The sequence below is a fragment of the Mustelus asterias genome, unplaced genomic scaffold, assembly GCF_964213995.1.
Source record: "Mustelus asterias unplaced genomic scaffold, sMusAst1.hap1.1 HAP1_SCAFFOLD_155, whole genome shotgun sequence".
NCBI lineage: Eukaryota > Metazoa > Chordata > Chondrichthyes > Carcharhiniformes > Triakidae > Mustelus > Mustelus asterias.
In genome coordinates, this window is record NW_027590175.1 from 521,898 (window position 1) to 541,838 (window position 19,941).

The 19,941-nt window shown below is 44.4% G+C and overlaps 3 non-coding genes across 3 annotated transcripts; 2 read left to right on the forward strand and 1 right to left on the reverse strand.

Annotated features, from left to right (window-relative positions):
* Window positions 1-4,678: 4,678 nt before the first annotated feature.
* On the reverse strand, window positions 4,679-4,773 carry trnai-uau (transfer RNA isoleucine (anticodon UAU)). Its single transcript has 2 exons — window positions 4,736-4,773; window positions 4,679-4,714 (listed from the first exon to the last, which is right to left on the reverse strand). It is a non-coding gene; the product is annotated as a tRNA-Ile (tRNA).
* Window positions 4,774-5,713: 940 nt separating this feature from the next.
* trnan-guu (transfer RNA asparagine (anticodon GUU)) lies at window positions 5,714-5,787 on the forward strand. The gene has a single exon. It is a non-coding gene; the product is annotated as a tRNA-Asn (tRNA).
* A 1,365-nt stretch (window positions 5,788-7,152) lies between these two features.
* Window positions 7,153-7,224, forward strand: trnae-cuc (transfer RNA glutamic acid (anticodon CUC)). The gene has a single exon. It is a non-coding gene; the product is annotated as a tRNA-Glu (tRNA).
* Window positions 7,225-19,941: the final 12,717 nt, after the last annotated feature.

A 19,941-nucleotide genomic window follows, 5' to 3' on the forward strand; every position in this document is an offset into this window, starting at 1 on the left:
TCGAATCCCAACAGTGTTCAGCGTTGAGGCCAGCGAGAACGGGATAACTTTTCCATGTTGAGATCAATACATTCCCTGATCATCTACCCCTACCCCTTTGTATTGAGCGAACCGCCTGACTGAATATGGTATGTGGCAATGATGTATCACACAGAATTGAGCAACTTGTGAACCTACCGGTTAAAAGAGTCGCCGCTGTGAGGAATAAATACAGAGTAACAGGAGATATGTTTGCAGAGAGCTCGCGGCAGATTTGGCCAGAAGGGGTTGAAGCTGAAATTGTTTCCGTCAACAGTTGGGAAGAAGTTGAGTCATATCCGGGCCCCTGTTGATTGGTTCGCTGCTGAAAACATCATCAGATAACATCCAATCGGCTTCAAGCTCCCTTGTTCTCCAATTCAAGCAATGATCTCACAGCTCTTTTATCTCCAATTCAACCCATCGGTGAAGAGACGAAAGAAACAAAGTAAATTTGGTCAACCCACGACAGGGGATTACTTTTCCCTTGAGGCGTCATTTCAGGCACTGACAGGTCACCTGAGTTTTGATGGCTCCGTTAAGGCTGCAGAGTGATAATATTCAACATTGCAGCAACATGACAAGCAGTTTGTGATCAATCAAATTTGGGATAGCCGCTATGGTGCGGGGAGGATGAATGTTGAGCTGAAATATCTACTTCATAAGAAGTGACAAAACAATGAATGGTCTGAGATATTTCCATATGATGTTCCCTCAATTTGTAAATTTGCAGTGTGTGAAATCTTCTTTCAGAGTGGAGGAAAACTTGCCTCCCCATTGGACTGCTGATCCAAACAGTGCCAAACAGAAAATAGCAGCAAAGATGAATATCTAAATGAAATCTCTGCTAAAACAGCACAGGTGAGATTGATCAGAGTTAGAACAGCACAGGAAAGCTGTGGGCAGAAGCTGCCATCGGCAGCGTGGTCACGGGTAGGATTTATCTGCAAAGAGCTGAACTCAATAACAATGTTACTTTGGAAATTCTATAACTTTGCTTCTCTGTAAGAGCGGTAGCTGAATTTTCATTCCAGACTGCGGCCACCAGGCTCGCACCAAGAGTGTGAGGGTTAGTAAACGATTCAATACAAAGCGAAATCTTTATCAGTCATGTGGATGGAAAGTGGGACCAAATAGCTGAGTAGCAGATTGGAGAGTTTCTGAATTAATGTACAAGGTGACAGAAAAAGCACTAAATGTTTACGTTTAAGTCTGAGAAATGGAAATGGGCATAGTTTTCAAAAATCAGTAAAGCCAAGAGCAGTCAGGAACAAATAGGCAGAGAAAGGTGTGGAAAACCACTTAATGTATCTCAGATCGATTGAGCAATCCTTTATCAATTAGGTTGATTTGCCATGTTAAATTAACCCGACTGTAAGGGGGATTAGCAGGGTAAATATGTGGGGTTGCGGCAAGAGGGCCTGTGTTGGATTGTGGTCGACGCAGACTCGATGGGCTGAATGGCCTCCGTCTGCACTGTAGGGATTCTATGATTCTACAACTGTAAGTTAAGATTATCAATTAATATAACTGTGCAACTGGACCACACCAGTTGCTGTTTTTTGAGTGTTTTTGTGTTGCAATGTTAAGAATCTCCGTCACTCTGTGGAAACTGAATTTGCCGTGTGTGTGTGAGCGCACCCTGCTGGGCACTAACTGGAACTGCCAGTGTCGGGTTTTTGTACCGCATTCGATATATCTCTGCAGCAGTGTGGACTCCATGGCACAGAAATACTGTCGCAAATCAGTGCGTTCATGATCGTTAGCTCGCTAGTATTGTTATTTTAAAATCAAATTGAGTAGAAAACCGATCATTGATGTCGGTGTTCCTTTGCACATTCTCTCCAATAAGCTGAAACATGTCCACTGGCGCTTTCACAGAGTGCTGACTGTGCCAATACACAAAAAGATTAGGATAGCTAGTTTCTAAGGCACAGGTTAGTGTCACAGTACTTTCCGCTTTAACGGATATTTCAGGACCCAGTTGACCCACTTTGTCCTGGTGGCTCCATTCTAACAGGAATAACAACAATAATGACAATCAGAGTCAGCCTCATATTGAGCAATACAATTATCATCTTCACCATCACTGTTGTTTTAGCAACAATAACATCTGGGTTGCAGCAGTCAGGAGGAGCATGTAGTTTTACTGGGAAGGAAAAAAACCTGACTGAGGAGTGAGATAAAGATGAGGGTCTGAGCGAGCCAGTTCTCCATGATCCTCCCTGAGTCTGTAACTCAGCAGTGAGAGAAATCCTCTGTCAGAGACAGAAATACAGATCCCCGTCCCATTGCACAGCTCATCGAACCAATGAGAGGAATGGCGCAACGTCAGCAATCTGTCCAATCACACAATCGGGTCAGAGTGAGAGCACCAATCGGACGCTGTGGGTGGGAATACTGCAGACTCAATATTGAGTGAAGTGTGCGGTGATTCTCAGCTGCACTCAGAACTGTTCGGGCGGAAATAGCGCCAGTTCAATTTACAGAAGTCTCTGATCATCCTGCGCCTGCTCATTGTTCAGGTGTCTAACAATAAATAAAGCGACTGCGACATGAAGCAACAAGAATCATAGAATCTTTGATTAGCGAATGAGGTCATTCCGCATATCTATGTCTCCTTGGAGGAGTTCTCCAAATCATCCAATTCTCCCTGCAGCTCCATGAAATCTCTATCTCACTAACGTTGCTCTAAAGAGTACAGTCCCGGTCTCTATAACCTCACCACAAAACTGAATTTCCTCATCCCTGGACATGATGCTAGGCGAATGATTGAGCGGAGATTTTAGAAAATATTGTCATTTGGCAGGTGGGGAAAATGGAGATGGAATCAAACCAGAAAACACTGTCAAGCTTTGCGAATCTTTAGAAACTCTTTGGGAACCAGAACCAGAGGAGATTGAAGGGTGAACTGTCTGACAGTTGGAGGAGAGTTGGATCCCGGTGAATGGATGTGTCTGCAATGGATGGGCTCTGACTGTTAGACTTAACTAACCCATTAGAAATCCATTCAATAATTCCATTCTCACAAACTCATTAATTATTCTCTCACACAGTGAGAGAGACAGGGAAAAGCAGCAATCTTCCAGCCCCCACTCTCCAAAGATCCCCTGCCAGCAAAAAGGACTGGCGACTAAGCTGTTTCTGTTTTCTATGAAATGGTGAAGAGTAAATATTAAATATTTCGATTGATACCCAATTCAGTTCACATTTAACAATAAACTTGAATTCGGAAACTTCAGAGCAGTGAGTTTTGACAACATTTCTGCCCCGTTTAGCGCCTGAGACCTGCGCAAATATGAATAGAATGTGATTATCCCTTCAATACACAAAGTCCGCTCAGGGTAAAAGCGACTAGATGGTCAAACAGTGCAGTCTGATTTAACTTTATAACCTGATTTGTGGCAGTACATTTCGGCTAAAAAACCTTTTTCATGCGGCAGCGAAATTCATCTTACATTAGAATCAGTAAATGACATTTGTGCCATTTTTTCTCTTTTACCATGTCTGGGTGGCGAGGGAGGGGGGAGGGTGGTTGCACTGTGGAACAGTAGTTAACACTGCCATCTCACAGTGCTAATGATCGATTCCTGGATTGGGTCTCTGTCTATTTGACGTTTGCACTTTCTCCCCGTGTTTGCATGAGTTTCCTTTGAATCGTCCGGTTTCTTCTCACAGCCGGAAAGACGTGCTGGTTCGGTGCATTGACCCGAACAACCGCCGGAGTTTGGCGACCAGAGAATTTGACAGTGTCTTCGTTACAGTGTTAATGTAAGCCTTACATGTGACTAATAAATAAACTTTATTTTAACTGAGCATTTTGCAGAATATCATTTCACACTTGGGAAGTGCAACTGCAGTTAGACTGAGAGATAATGTTTTCTTTCAATATTTAATAACAAAAGAAAATGAGGTAACGTTTCCTCACACTGAGAGATGAGTTAGTTAGTTTCCTATTTCACACAGGAAACCTTTCATATGTTAGGTGAATGTATAAAACACCACACTTCAGAAATTCTGAAGTACAATCAAACTGCACGGTTCGACACTCCAGTCTCTGGCAGAGTTGTAGAGCATCGTTTCTGTCTGTAATAAGTATCACATTCACCTAAACACACGAAAGATTCCCGATTCGGAAACGGGAGGAAACATTTGTAGATACGTTTCACCTCGGAGTGAGGAAAATAGAAATAATTCACGTTTATTGCTGAATATTAGCTGAATACAGTAACTTACACGATGTTACATTTCGCCTTCCCCTCCACATTTCTGTACACACTCAAACCCGACAGAATATCTTTAACTGGCTCCCGTTTCCAGCTCTGTCAGTTCAGAAAGCTTCTCTCAAACTTCCACATTCGGGCTTTTTCTTTTGGTCATTCGTGAAACATTGGCGTCGCTGGCCAACATTTAATGCCCATCCCGAGTTGAGTTGCAAGCATATTGCTGTGGCTCTGGATTCACAAGTAGGCCAGACAAGAACAGCAGATTTCCTTCCTAAAATACATGAGTGAACCATATGGGTTCCTCCAACAGTCGGAAATTGTTTCATGGTCATCAATGCGAGGTTTTATTTATTGAATTCAAATTCCACTACCGACCGTAACCGTCCCCAAAATGGTAGCTGGTCAAGCGATAGTAGCACCAACAGCATCTCACGTGCTGCAGGTGAGGCTCGAACTCACAACCCCGGCATGGCCCGCTGGCTGTACTGCTCTATAAGTACCGCGCGCTAACCGATTGCGCCACTGGAGCACTGCGTCAGGCTGATTTTTGTCAGATTATTAAAGACTTCTACAGCGTCACCTCCGTTAACAACAGTCATTCGAGGCAACATAGACGGGGAACAAACGCATCAATTATTCTCTCTTCACCAGCTCCACAGTAAGTGAGACAGGGACAAGCAGCAGCATTTTACCCCGCATTCTCCAATCATCCATCCGCTGCCAGCAGAAAAGCGGCGACTGCCGCTTCAATTAGTGGGTTACCGCCCATCCCTGGGACAGAAGATTCAACCCCGTTCAAACCTCGCAATACACAGAACACAAGCTCAGCAAAACGTTTATGGATTATATCCCGCTCACTGAACCTTCGAGTATCATTTAAACAGTATCCGAGTGAGTCACAAACAATATTCAAACCAACTTTCCAAAACGTTTCAGTAGTAGATTCCTCCATTTGATTGAAAAGCTGAGTGTTGTGAATCTGGAAATGAACACCATGGGGTTTATGTTACCCAAATAATATTAGTCCGTCAGGTTTCCAATTCCATTTGAGTTGTATATTGAAGCGAATCTCATTTCAAAATGAGGAGAAAACAAGGAAAATATTAAATCTTGGAACAAATCCTGAGAGAAATGGGTTACAATATTTGGATGCAGGTGCAGCTGTGAATGGTGTTATTGATGATTGAGTGGAAACTATTGGATCCTTGGGCTTCTGGTGGTCAGTTCCCTTCCCTCCCGTTGAATTCCCCCCTGTGATAAGAGACATGGATTCATTTTACCTACACGTTCATAGGAAAAAGAGAATAACCAACACACTACAGAAATGCTGCGGGATCAACGTCACCAAAGAGACTTATATAGAATTCTAAACGGTGCGGTCATGCTGCAGTTCTGGAACAGGTTTTGTAGAAAGAGAATTGTGCTTATTGACACCTTAGCTTAGAATATCGTTAGCAGTTGCTGTCTGAGTCTCTGTGGCGCAATCGGTCAGCGCGTTCAGCTGTTAACCGGAAGGTTGGTGGTTCGAGACCACCCAGGGACGGGTGATTTTACTGTTTTCTCACCATCTGCATTCATAGGCAAACAGTTGTGTGTTGGCAATGGGTCCGTGGTGGTTCATAAAAAATAGCTCTCAAGTGTTACCGGCTGTACTGTTATCTGTTATCACCAACATTATTGAATGACAATTGACTTCAGACATATTACATATAATATTATATACATGCTTCCATTATACCATTAAGCTTAAAAATTAGAATGGAAACATTAATTTGTGGCTGAGCATTTGTTCCAATTCCATATCCCTGCTTCCATTCATTCCTGAATAGATCATAAATCTATCCAACCCGAACTGAAATGTGTTCAATGATGGAACATCTACAACCCTCTGGCATAGAGAATTCCCCAAATTCACTATCCTTTGAGTGAAGAAATGTCTGCTCCTCGCAGTCTTAAATCATCAGCGCCTTATCCTGAGATTGTACCCCCGTGCTTTAGATTCCCGGACCAGGGAAAATAATGTCTCAGCATCCACCCTATCAAACTCATAGAATGATAGAATCCCTGCAGTTTTTCAATGTTATCTATTCTTTCTCGTTAAAGCTGTTGAGATTTTCCAGCTTTTTCTGTTCTTGATTCAGATTCCAAGATCCTCAGATTTTGCTTTTATTTTGTCTAAAATGGGGAGATGCAAACTGAACACACTATTCCAAATGTGGTCTCAACAAAACCCTGAATAACTGTAGCAAGACTTCAAACACTTCAAAACTTAACTCCGTGCTCATGGCTGGAAGGAGAGCGTGACAGTCGATAATTGGCACTGTGTACGTTCCTGCAATCAGGAACTGGATCAGGATGATGAGATATCTGTGTCTCCTTATACTGTTATCTCTAAACTCCATCTCCTCTCAATGCCGTGTGTCATACATTCGCTTACCTTGCTTTCCAGGTAAAGATCGGGTTCACCAACTCTCTGTGTCTGTATCGAGCAGCTAACTGACCCTGGGAAATGGACAATCAGAGGGAGCTGGATGAGAGGCAGCGACAGAAACAGGAAGAGAAGCGACAGGATAATGTTTCATAAATGAGTTCTGCCAGTTGCTCTCCGTGGTGAATGTCTGCCGTGTGTTACCTTGCAAGTTTCACAGATGCCACAGTGATGAGTTTGGTGGGTTTTGGAAATTGAAAGTGCCACATGACCAGCTGCGGGACTATTTCACCTCACGGTCGATTTCATGTTGCAGCTAACAGGTTTCGCTGTTTTCATTGGCTGAACAGTCCCTTGGGTTCGATCTAAACATGACAATTTAAAGGAGAAACTTGTTTTTTGTGAATAAAGAATCTGAAATAAAAATAAAAGACAGAAGGCTCATGGATAAATCAATCTTTGAAAGAGTTTAGTCTAGCTTCCCTGGTGGTCTAGTGGTTAGGATTCGGCGCTCTCACCGCCGCGGCCCGGGTTCGATTCCCGGTCAAGGAAAGTAGATTTATTGCTGCGTAAAAATCCTGCGTGACTTCCAGGTTTGTACCAGTTCTGTGAGAATCAGTAGCAGGCAGATTTCCTCTTTTGTGTCTGAATTGGAAATGTCACATGTCAAGAAAAAAAAGAGAGAAATAGGATACAAAGCGCTGACGATATAGATGGTGATATACAGGGACTGGGAACGTCCGACATGTGGAGTTTTTTCAAGGAGCAGCTACTGCGAGTCTGTGATAGGTATGTCCCTGTCAGGCAAGGAGGAATTGGTAGGGAACCGTGGTGCACCAAAAAAGTTTCTTTGTTGGTTAAAAAGAAAAAGGAGGCTTATGTTCGGATGAGACGTGAGCACTCGGGTAGTGCACTAGAAAGCTTTAGATTGGCTAGGAGGGAGTTGAAGAGCGAGCTTAGAAGGGCTAAAAGGGGACATGAGAAGACTTTGGCGGATAGGGTTAAAGAGAATCCTAAGGCGTTCTATAGGTATGTCAAGAACAGAAGGTTGGTTAGGGCAAGTTTAGGGCCAGTTATAGATGGCAGAGGGAAGTTATGTGTGGAACCGGAGGAGATTGGTGAAGCATTGAACCAATATTTCTCTTCGGTGTTCACGCAAGGGGACAAGAATATAGCTGAGGAGGACACTGGGTTGCAGGGGAGTAGAATTGACAGTATTACAGTTGATAAGGAGGATGTGCAGGATATTCTGGAGGGTCTGAAAATAGATAAATCCCCTGGTCCGGATGGGATTTATCCAAGGATTCTCTGGGAGGCAAGAGAAGTGATTGCAGAGCCTCTGGCTCTGATCTTCAGGTCGTCGTTGGCCTCTGGTATAGTACCAGAAGATTGGAGGTTAGCGAATGTTGTCCCATTGTTTAAGAAGGGGAACAGAGACTTCCCCGGGAATTATAGACCGGTGAGTCTCACTTCTGTTGTCGGCAAGATGTTGGAAAAAATTATAAGGGATAGGATTTATAGTTATTTGGAGAGTAATGAATTGATAGGTGATAGTCAGCATGGTTTTGTGGCAGGTAGGTCGTGCCTTACTAACCTTATTGAGTTTTTTGAGAAAGTGACCAAGGAGGTGGATGGGGGCAAGGCAGTGGACGTGGTATATATGGATTTTAGCAAGGCGTTTGATAAGGTTCACCATGGTAGGCTTCTGCAGAAAATGCAGATGTATGGGATTGGGGGTGATCTAGGAAATTGGATCAGGAATTGGCTAGCGGATAGGAAACAGAGGGTGGTGGTTGATAGTAAATATTCATCATGGAGTGCGGTTACAAGTGGTGTACCTCAGGGATCTGTTTTGGGGCCACTGCTGTTTGTAATATTTATTAATGACCTGGATGAGGGTATAGTTGGGTGGATTAGCAAATTTGCTGATGACACCAAAGTCGGTGGTGTGGTAGACAGTGAGGAAGGGTGTCGTAGTTTGCAGGAAGACTTAGACAGGTTGCAATGTTGGGCCGAGAGGTGGCGGATGGAGTTTAATGCGGAGAAGTGTGAGGTAATTCACTTTGGTAGGAATAACAGATGTGTTGAGTATAGGGCTAACGGGAGGACTTTGAATAGTGTGGAGGAGCAGAGGGATCTAGGTGTATGTGTACATAGATCCCTGAAAGTTGGGAATCAAGTAGATAAGGTTGTTAAGAAGGCATATGGTGTCTTGGCGTTTATTGGTAGGGGGATTGAATTTAGGAGTCGTAGCGTTATGTTGCAACTGTACACAACTCTGGTGCGAGCGCACTTGGAGTACTGTGTGCAGTTCTGGTCCCCACATTACAGGAAGGATGTGGAGGCTTTGGAGAGGGTGCAGAGGAGGTTTACCAGGATGTTGCCTGGTATGGAGGGGAGATCCTATGAGGAGAGGCTGAGGGATTTGGGATTGTTTTCGCTGGAAAGGCGGCGGCTAAGAGGGGATCTTATTGAAACATATAAGATGATTAGAGGTTTAGATAGGGTGGATAGTGATAGCCTTTTTCCTCTGATGGAGAAATCCAGCACGAGGGGGCATGGCTTTAAATTGAGGGGGGTAGTTATAGGACCGATGTCAGGGGTAGGTTCTTTACCCAGAGAGTGGTGAGGGATTGGAATGCCCTGCCAGCATCAGTTGTAAATGCGCCTAGTTTGGGGGCGTTTAAGAGAGCCGTAGATAGATTCATGGACGAAAAGAAATTGGTTTAGGTTGGAGGTCACAGTGTTTTTTTTTGTAACTGGTCGGTGCAACATCGTGGGCCGAAGGGCCTGTTCTGCGCTGTAATGTTCTATGTTCTATGTGGGCTAAGATCTGGTTGTTGATGGAGTAGATTTTATTGTTTCCACTGACACAAATACCTCGCAGGTCTGGGTCCAAATCTCGGACTCAGTGACAAGAAGACCTTTAATTGTAACTCTCCGACCTCCAGTGAAGTGGAGGCAGTTTTCACTCAGAAAGCAGTAACTGTGAGATTAACAGCGCGGGATGGAGAAAGACTCAGTTTGAGCGGTGACGCTGCTGGAGGAATGGAGAGCTGGAGTTCACCCAGAAAAGTAGCAAAGTTGCTTCTTCTGTACAAACCTCCTTCTGTACAAACAGTGGCCCCCAACTTGGGGCTGGAACCCACCGTCCATTAACGCTGATAAGTTAATGTTGATCAGCAGAATTACCACAACATGGTATATCACAGGTTGGTACTAACACTGCAGTAAAATTAAATGCAGTAGAATAGGACGGCATGGTTTCACAGTGGTTCGCAATGATGCCTCACAGCGCCAGTGGCTCAGGTTAAATTTCTCGGATCACTCTTTCCGGAGTTTGAACGTTTTCCCCGTGTCTGCGTGGGATTCCTCTGTGTGCTCCGGTTTCCTTTCCAAACATGTGTGAGTTCGGTTGCTTGGCCATGCTAAATTGACCCGCCTGTCAGCGGGATTATCTGGGTAAATATGTGGGTTTCCGGGAATAGGGCGTGGGTGGGATCGTTGTCGGTGCGCACTCGATGGGCCGACCGACCTCCTTCTCTACAATAGGAATTCTCCGAGAATATCTCATTATTCATTTTGACTTGAGGAACCAAAAGAGGCAATGCAAATACAAATTGTTGTGGGTAATTGACGGGTTTGTGGAATGGGACGGATTTTTCTCTGTACTGTTGAAACTGGCACCAATATCACTCCTGTTTTCGACCAGGAAGTAATTCCAATTCCACTTAAATCATGTGCTGCAAGAAAACAATAAATCTTGATTTCCTGACCAGGAATCGAACCGCTGCGGTGAAAGCGCCACATCCTCACCACGAGATCACCAAGGAAACTGCCTGCAAGTATTTTAATCTATCCGATCCATGCTAACTTGGCGCTTTGTTTCGATTTCAGCATTTTTCTGTATACCAGGGACAAGTCTGTCTGACAAGTGCCTCCTGAAAAACCAAATTTACTGTGGATGCTGGAATCTAAAACAAGAATAGAAAATGCTGGAAAACCTCAACAGGTCTGAAAGCACCTGTGAAGGGAGAAGAGAGCGAACGTTCAAAATCTGGATGACCCATCGTCAGAGCTGAAGACAAAGAAATTTGGACGAGATTTATACTGTAATGGTGAGGGATATGGGTGTGGGGTGGGTGACAAAGGTGTTACATGTAAATTAAGAAAAAGGGAATTTTAATGGTGGTGATCATGGCTGAGAAGGGAGCTGCTGGCTGCCCATTAAGAGATCAGAATGTGTTAATGGCAGAACAAAGGAAATGTAAGAGTTGGCCCGAGTGGGGTGGAGGGAGAGGGGGCAACAAAATGGAAAGTGAGATTTTAAATAAACAGTGCAAAACATGGAAATTAAAAAAAGTAAATACATATGTAAAAGAAGATATAAAATAATAAAAATAAAGAAATAAGATCAAACGAAATAAAACAAAATAAATGGAAATGGGGAGAAGATGGAGGAAAGGAGATGCTCTGAAGTTGTTGAATTCAGTGTTAAGTCTGGAACGCAGTAAGTGCCGAATCGGGAGATCGGGCGATGTTCCTCCAGTTTGCATTGGAGTTCCTCCTGATACCATTGTTTATTGCCCCTTCCGTCACGTTACTGATGATCAGGAGTAGACTGATGGTAATTTGCGGCGTTGGCTTTGACCTGATATTTGTAAACCGGGCAATCTTGGGCAAATTGTAGCATTGGCGGTTAGATGGCAGTGTTGTAGCGTAGGAACAGCTTAGCTCGGATTGCGGTAAGATCTGAATCTGAATTCTTCAGCACCATTGCCAGAATATATTTTTACGGCCATAGCATTTGCTGTTTTCAATGCTTTCAACTTTCTTTTTCTTTAATTCAAATCAAATGGAATTGGCATTTTTTCCGTTCAGTGTCTTCCCGACTCTGTCTCTATCTTTCTCTTTGTAGATCTGCGTCGGTTATTCCCTCGCTCAGTCTCTCCATCCAATTCCCCTCTTTTGTTCTTTTTTATTCATTATATTCTCTCCATGTCTGGGTGGAATCAAGCTTCATTGAATTGATTCCTGAGATGAGGTGGTTGTTGAGCTGGGCACACGTCTTGATCTTCAGTGGCGGAGGAGACTCAACGGGACATGTGATCCAATCCCACCTCATTGGTTCTGTTCACTGCCAATAACAGCTCTGGTAGCAATCACTTCTGATGGTGTCACTGATGAGAATTCGAGGACACTAAATTGAGGATAGCGCTATTTGTGGAGGAGTGGGTTCAAATTCCCCCACCGTCAGATGTTCACTTAATTTGCTTTAAACGTTAAGAATAACGTTGGTCAAACATGTGATCGCCAAAATGTTTCGCAGTGGAATGTATCATCATTCATTTTGATGAGAGGAACCAGAAGAGGCAATGTAAAATGAGAAACTAACGGGATTGTGGAAGCAGTTTTGTTGCTTCTCCAGTAAACCCAATCTTCTTCAGCTGTACGGACTGCTGTGTTTCTGGAGTGTAGTGGTTATCACGTTCATTTCACACGCGAAACGTTCCTGGTTCAAGACCGCGTTAGATTAACTGACACAAGGAATGATGGACAAGTGCAACATTGAGCTGGTGATGGTGGGGTCCGGGTGATCTATTGCTGCCGAATCAGTGTTTTCACCGCCAGGGCCCGGGGTTTACAACAATCGATAACTAAGGAGAACATTTTGAATTTGCTCCGTTTGTGAGGATAATTGGACCTGAACACAAGGAAAGAGGTGCATTTTACTGGCATCATAAAGTGATATCATGATTGAGTGAATGTGTCGCAGGCGAAAGTGGCCTGAAATGAAACAATGACTAAAGCGATGATGATCAACTGATTGCAAATCTCTGAAATCAGCTTCACTGGACGTTTCGTGGTCAAAATTCAGTACGGTGGTTCGGGTTTGATTATTTTAAATTGTCAGAAAGTGTAAATCTAAACACTGACGAAATCTCAGTAAATTCCAGGGCAATCAAATTGCAGACGCTGCAGCGAATGCCTCTCCTGGCGTCATTGCATCAACCCCAGAGGATGATTGCTCAGGAATACAATGCGCTGAGAGGCAGGGAAGCCACTGTAGACAGCGGAGTCCATCTTCATGTGTCGTGTCATTCACTCACTCATCTGTCCCAATTTAAAGAGTTCGGAAGCGAGAGGCCAGAGTGCGATCCGTTACACCATGGAATCGACAGCTCTGTGACCGAAGACACTGGACTTTTCTCCCAAAAAGGGAGCTGGGGCTGTTCTCTCTGGAGCGGAGGAGGTTGAGGGGAGACTTAATAGAGGTTTATAAAATGATGAAGGGGATAGATAGAGTGAACGTTCAAAGACTATTTCCTCGGGTGGATGGAGCTATTACAAGGGGGCATAACTATAGGGTTCATGGTGGGAGATACAGGAAGGATATCAGAGGTAGGTTCTTTACGCAGAGAGTGGGTGGGGTGTGGAATGGACTGCCTGCAGTGATAGTGGAGTCAGACACTTTAGGAACATTTAAGCGGTTATTGGATAGGCACATGGAGCACACCAGGATGATAGGGAGTGGGATAGCTTGATCTTGGTTTCAGATAAAGCTCGGCACAACATCGTGGGCCGAAGGGCCTGTTCTGGGCTGTACTGTTCTATGTTCTATGTTCTAAATCACACACACGTACCAACACTCGCTCTCTCACGCTCACGCGCACGCACACACACACGCACTTGCTCAATAATTGCTGCACTTAGTCGGACCATATCAGATGTAATTTCAGAATCCTTGATTGCAGCCCCACGTTAGACTCAATCGTGTTTAACCTTTGCTGCTTTCCTGGGTGAACCCCAGCTCTCCATCCCTCGGGCAGCGTCACCATTCAAACTGAATCTTTTCCCATCCCGCTTTGTTGATCTCAGTGTCTGAATGAAAACTAATGTTCGTTCGGTGAGAAGTTTTCTTCTTACCCTGGGAATCTTTATCCAGAAATGCGTGATATTTTTGTCAGTGTAAACGGTTAAATCTGGCCCATTAGCACCCAGACGTTACCTTGTTTCACGATCTCTATCGGCAGAACCTTCCACCCTATCACTGTCCTTCACTCTCTGTGTTTGTTCTTGACCAGTTGCACATGTGACATTTCCAGCTCGCAAGCAAAACTACAAATCTCACTCCACTGATTCTGACAGAGCTGTTTTCGATCAGGAAGTACTTCAAGTTTTAAAAAAAATCAAAAACATTAAATCTGAGTACATGGAAGCCAGTCTGCGACCCTGAAAGCGCCGACCACTCACGACTAGATGACCAGGATCCCACCTGCCCGATTCTCCCAGATACTGATTACAGCAATGTGCGCAGTGCCAATTATCCACAGACACACTCTCCTTCCTGTCTGTTAAGGTTAGCAATTGTTCACATTTTCACACTGGCTTCCAATGCGACGAAAATAGAGGGTGAACAGCTGATGCTGTTCAGTAGATTTACCACAATAAAGTTTATAACAGGTCGATGCTAACATTGCTCTTTGAATGTGGTGAGCTGCAGTGAAATTCAATGCAGTTGAAGATAGCGTACTCATTATTTTAGGAGGAAACAACAAGGGCATTGTCAAAATGAATTGCTGCGGGTAATTGACGGGATTGTGGAATGGGAATGATTTTTCTCACTGCTGTTCAAACTGGCACAGGTATTGCATGATTATTTGCAGGCGGCGACTGCGTGTTGGGTTCCGTGGTGTAATGGTGAGCACTCTGGACTTTAAATCCAGCAATCCGAGTTCAAATCTCGGCGGAACCTTGCTTTAATTAGTCAACACTGATGGTTGATTTGCCGAAGGGAGTTTTGTTCAATATTTTCACAAAGTCCGAATCGAGAGGACAATTTGTCAGCCAGTTCAACTGCTATTACAATGCGTATTGCTGAGCCTCTGGCGCCAGATGCCTGCCGCATCAATGTCTTTTCATATTTTTTCTTCTCTTCAAATACTCTGTTGAAGGAAAGGAGCAGCTGGTGCCGGAGCAACAGCCATTCGAATGGAGTCCAGCAATTATTGAGCAAGTGTGTGTATGTGTGCGCGCGCGCGTGAGAGAGAGCGAGTGTAGGTGCGTGTGTGTGTTTTGGGAGAAAAGTCTAGTGTCTTCGGTCACTGTGCTGTCGATTCCATGGTGTAACGGATCGCACTCTGGCCTCTCGCTTCCAAACTCTTTAAATTGGGACAGATGAGTGAGTGAATGACACGACACATGAAGATGGGCCCCACTGTCTACAGTGGCTTCCCTGCCTCTAAGCGCATTGTATTCCTGAGCAATCATCCTCTGGGGCTGATGCAATGACACCAGGAGAGGCATCCGCTGCAGCGTCTGCAATTTGATTGCCGTGGAATTTGCTGAGATTTCGTCAATGTTTAGATTTCCACTTTCTGACTATTTAAAATAAAATGCCCTCCTGCAAACCCATCATCGGCTTTAGCAAAAAAAAGCAAGGCTCCGCCACGATGCAAACTCGGGCTGTTGGATTCAGATTCCAGAGCGCTCACTGGTACACCACATATCCCAGAACGCGCCCACCGCTGGCAAATGGTCACTCGAAGAATTTGATCTCTTTCATTCGGTGTGACAGCAACAGCAAGTGTGACAACAACGTATCGTTATGCGCCACCGTTGAAAGCAGAAAAGCTCAGAAGACAGAGTGCCCCAAATCTACAGCAAATCAATTCACCGCAAGAGCTTTCGGGAGATATCTCCAGAAATAGTCAGGTTTCGCAGGTCATTTGCAGTTCCTTGACGTGTTCTGTGTTCCGTGGTGTAATGGTGAGCTCTCTGTCCTTTGAATCCAGCGATCTGAGTGCAAATCTCGGCGGAACCTTCCTTTCCTTCGCCAATGCTGATAATTGATTTTCTCAAGAACATTTCGTTTACATTTTTCACCAAGTACGAATCGAGAGGACAATTTGTCAATGCACTTTGCTGAGACTCTGGCGCCAGATGCTTGCAGCATCAGTGTTTTTCTTTTTTCATCTTTCGCCACTCTTTGACGCTCTGTCGAATCAAAGGAGCAGTTGGTGTCAAACAACAACAACCCTTCGACAGGAGCCTGGCAATAATTGAGCAAGAGTGTGTATGTGTGAGATCGGGGTGAAAGACCTCCTGCTTTCAGCTGGCGCCCTGTTGGTTCCATGGTTTAACGGTGAGCACTCTGGACTTTGAATCCAACAATCCGAGTTCGAATCTCAGTGGAACCACTGTTCTCAACACCCCAACTCTTGCTGAACTGCGGACAGATAACTCAGTGAATGATATCGGACAACTGTGCGTTTTGTGGTTAGCACTGCTGCCTCGCAGTACCAGGGCCCGGCATTCAGTTCTGGCTTCGGGTGACTGAGTGCAGTTTGCACATTCTCCCCGTGTCTGCGTGTGTGGAAGAAAACCGAGCACCCGGCGCACAATCCAAAGATGTGCGTGTTAGGTTGATTGGTCATGTTACGTTGCCCTTAGAATCAGGGGACGAACAGGGTAAATATGTGGGATTACGGGGATAGAGCCTGGGTGGAATTACTGCTGGTGCAGGATAGATGGGCCGAATGGCTTCCTTCTGCACGATAAAGGTTCTATCATTCTGCCTCCGAGCTCTTTACATTCTTGAGCAATCGTCCTCTGGGGCTGAAGTCGTTTCGCGAGGACAGTGGCTCCCAAACCTTTATCACGGGGCCGCACTTTCGGAATAAAAATTTGCTCGCGCCACACCAAAATCTTTATTGATAAGAAATACATTCAAAAACAAAAAAAAAAACAACTCCTCGCAGTGCTTCATTCATAACATAGAACACAACTACTTTCTAATATGATCATGGAACATCCAGAAAGTATAAAACAATGCAGCGACATAAAAACATGATTCATTCCCAAAATATACTTATAGACGAGCCCCTTGCATATGTAACCTTAAGTAAGTATGCAAACTCCATGAGAGGTGTGGGCTTGTTTTTGTCGGGTAATCTCATTTACATTTGGTCTAATTTGAGACAAACAAACTCTCATCTCCTCATCAACACAAAGAAGCCTTTCTCTTTTCTGGTCTTTGATATTTGTCAGAGCTAAAAATCCCTGTTCACAACAATATGTCGTGGAGAACTGTAGAAGAATAGCTCATGCTCTTGAAGAGATGTGTGGATACTGTTTCTGGTTGTATATCCAAAAAGAGTCCAGTGGCATACTCCCGTGTTTCATTTTCAAGGTGCGATCACTCGAAATGCAGGCCATTTCCTCCTCCTCATCCAATGTCAGACCTGAACAGCTGGAATTCGCAAAGCGGTCTCTAACACAGTCGAATTTTTTCTGTCGACAACGATGGGAAGTAATGATCAATCTTTTCTACCAGTGTTGCAAGATGTTCCTGTCTGAGGCCGTACGATTCATTGCTTGTTTGAAAACTTTTTAAGAGTGGGAACATTTCGAGATTATGTTGCATTGCTCTTCCGAGCCAGAGCTGAAGCTTTTTTTTCAGTGCAGCTGGTTTGTCTGTCGATGTGAGGATATTGTCATCGCAGCCTTGCATACTGGCATTGAGCACATTCAACCGGGAAGAGATATCGGCCAAATATGCCAGCTTTGCACACCAGTCATTGTCATCCAGTTGGTGGTACAATGGGTTCCCTTCTTGTTCCAAAAATTCTATGTCTTTACAGAGTTGAGCAAATAACTGCCCCTTTAGTGGTTTTGCCTTGATGAAGTTCACAATGCGCACAGTCTGATCTAGAACCAACTTCAAATCAGCTACAAGCGTCTTGGTGATTAATGCCTCTCTGTGTAAAAAACAGTGAGTTGATATTACATCTGGATTTTTCTGTTTGATGAATGCCACCAAGCCTCTCACATTCCCTATCACAAATGGCGCTCCATCCGTACAAATTCCAATACAAGAATCCCATGAAATCTCAACTTTTTCCAAATACTCAAGCAAGGTTTGGAAAATATCTTGCCTCTGATATGTTTTTCAAGTTCCTTGCAAATTAGGAACTGTGTGATTATTTCGTCATTGTGAATGAATCTGATATAGGCAAGCAACTGTGCTTTTCCACAAATGTCGGTCGATTCATCAACTTGAATGGCAAATTTAGAATTCTTCATACTTTCGGAAACACGCTTCTCATTATTAGCTGACATATCAACTATTCTTGTGTGAATTGTATTATCAGACAAAGGAATTTCCATAACTTCTCGCTCAGCATCATCATCAAACCAAGTTTTCACAATCAAGCTGCAGGCAGGCTGAATCACTTTTTCAGCTACAGTATGTGGTTTTGTCTGTTGAGCAATCAATTCAGCCACTTGGTAAGATACAATCTGCATCTTATCTGAGACTGTCATTCGTTTTGCGAAATATGATAAAGAACAAAGAACAGTACAGCACAGGAAACAGGCCCTTCGGCCCTCCAAGCCTGTGCCGCTCCTTGGTCCAACTAGACCAATCGTTTGTATCCCTCCATTCCCAGGCTGCTCATGTGACCATCCAGGTAAGTCTTAAACGATGTCAGCGTGCCTGCCTCCACCACTTTACTTGGCAGCGCATTCCAGGCCCCCACCACCCTCTGTGTAAAAAACGTCCCTCTGATGTCTGAGTTATACTTCGCCCCTCTCAGCTTGAGCCCGTGACCCCTCATGATCGTCACCTCCGACCTGGGAAAAAGCTTCCCACTGTTCACGCTATCTATACCCTTCAGAATCTTGTATAACTCTATTAGGTCTCCCCTCATTCTCCGTCTTTCCAAGGAGAACAACCCCAGTCTACCCAATCTCTCCTCCTAGCTAAGACCCTCCATACCAGGTAACATCCTGGTAAACCTTCTCTGCACTCTCTCCAATGCCTCCACGTCCTTCTGGTAGTGCGGCGACCAGAACTGGACGCAGTACTCCAAATGTGGCCTAACCAGCGTTCGATACAGCTGCATCATCAGACTCCAGCTTTTATACTCTATACCCCATCCTATAAAGGCAAGCATACCATATGCCTTCTTCACCACCTTCTCCGCCTGTGTTGCCACCTTCAAGGATTTGTGGACTTGCACACCTAGGTCTCTCTGTGTTTCTATACTCCTGATGACTCTGCCATTTATTGTATAACTCCTCCCTACATTATTTCTTCCAAAATGCATCACTTCGCATTTATCCGGATTAAACTCCATCTGCCATCTCTCCGCCCAATTTTCCAGCCTATCTATATCCTGCTGTATTGCCCGACAATGCTCTTCGCTATCCGCAACTCCAGCCATCTTCATGTCATCCGCAAACTTGCTGATTACACCAGTTACACCTTCTTCCAAATCATTTATATATATCACAAATAGCAGAGGTCCCAGTACAGAGCCCTGCGGAACACCACTGGTCACAGACCTCCAGCCGGAAAAAGACCCTTCGACCACTACCCTCTGTCTCCTATGGCCAAGCCAGTTCTCCACCCATCTAGCCACTTCCCCTTGTATCCCATGAGCCTTAACCTTCTTAACCAACCTGCCTTGTGGGACTTTGTCAAATGCCTTACTGAAATCCATATGGACGACATCCACGGCCCTTCCTTCATCAACCGTTTTTGTCACTTCCTCAAAAAACTCCACCAAATTTGTAAGGCACGATCTCCCTCTTACAAAACCATGCTCTCTGTCACTAATGAGATTGTTCCGTTCTAAATGCACATACATCCTGTCTCTAAGAATCCTCTCCAACAACTTCCCTACCACGGACGTCAAGCTCACCGGCCTATAATTTTCTGGGTTATCCCTGCTACCCTTCTTAAACAACGGGACCACATTCACTATCCTCCAATCCTCAGGGACTTCACCCGTGTCCAAAGAAGCGACAAAGATTTCCGTCAGAGGCCCATGATCGTTGGCATTTCTGCTGTTCCAAAAGCCTTTCAAAATATTGAACATCCTTGTTTGCCAGATTTCCATGTTTTGACAACAGATGTCTTTTCATCTTGCTTGGGACCATATTGGAATTGGAAAGCTTCTCACCACAGATCAAACAAATAGGCCGAGGTACGTTTTCATCTCCAGTCCATTTGAAACTGAGACTCAGATAGCTATCCATATATTGTCGACAAACTTTCTTTTTTGGAGGTTTGCTTGGGCCTGCCACTGGTGTAGAATTAAAGGACTCTTCTTCAGCACCCTGTTCGAATGGCGATTCTGGATCACAACGTGTACTCGGATCGTCCTCAGCATCACTTGATGCTCTGGTTCTCACTTTGGAAAAATATCTATCCATGTTTAAAAGTTTCTTTGATTGCCCAGTAGGCCTCAAGGCCGGATCAGA